The sequence below is a fragment of the Pterocles gutturalis genome, unplaced genomic scaffold (assembly GCF_000699245.1).
Source record: "Pterocles gutturalis isolate BGI_N339 unplaced genomic scaffold, ASM69924v1 scaffold21611, whole genome shotgun sequence".
Classification (NCBI taxonomy): Eukaryota; Metazoa; Chordata; class Aves; order Pterocliformes; family Pteroclidae; genus Pterocles; species Pterocles gutturalis.
In genome coordinates this window covers 1-870 of record NW_010100921.1, presented here as the reverse complement: position 1 = coordinate 870, position 870 = coordinate 1, and positions in this window count along the sequence as shown.

Genomic DNA, 870 nt, shown 5'->3' with positions numbered 1-870 from the left:
CCCCGCCTCCCCCTGCCACTCCCCAGGCCATGGGGGTCCTCCCAGCACAGGGTGGCATGCTGGGGGCTTGTCCCTGGCGCAGGGATGTGGCAGCTGGGCAGTGGGATGCTCCAGGCTCCCGCTGCAGCGAGGGGGTTCCCCGCCATCCTGGGAGTGCCAGAGTTCCCCAGGGCTGCTGTAGCGCAGCTACAGCAAAGCCTGTGTTTCACCAGGGGACAATGAGTCTTATTTTCCATTTTTTTTTCTTTTTCCTTTGGTTGCCTGGAAAGCTCACAGGGTGGACGCAGAGGTGGCTTTCACATTGTTTGTCTGGCACATCGAAGTGCTTTGCGCCCCGGGATGTGCAGAGATGAGCTCATGGATGGCAGACACTCCGTCCCGCTCCCGAGGGTGGTCCCCAGCACAGTCACCGACTCCTGGCACTGCCGCAGAGACAGACCGCGGGGGCTGTCAACCTACCGCCCGCAACCCCCCGCCCTTTTTTCCTTAAATGCCCAGCCAGGATGGAAATATTCGGCCTGCCGTTAAAAATAAAGTGTTGGGGACGTCATCATGTCCCCAAAGGCTGGCTTCTGCCTGTGTCACGCTAAGTTAAGGCGGTAGAAGCGGCGGTTACACGTTTGGGTTTTGGAAGAGGCAGTTACGCAGGTGACGGGTGCCTCTCGCGGGTACCGCCGTGCCGGGGGTGGGACGGTGAGTCGGGTGCTGGGTGCTGCGGGGGTTGCCTTGTGACGTGTGCGTCGGGGCAGCTGGAAGGGTGGTTGCTCTGCGTGTGTGATTAATAAAGAAAAACACGGTGCATGACCCAGGAATCAGCGTTTGGCACAGAACAGATCTCGGGGGGGCGAAGGGGAAAGAACAAGCCACAGA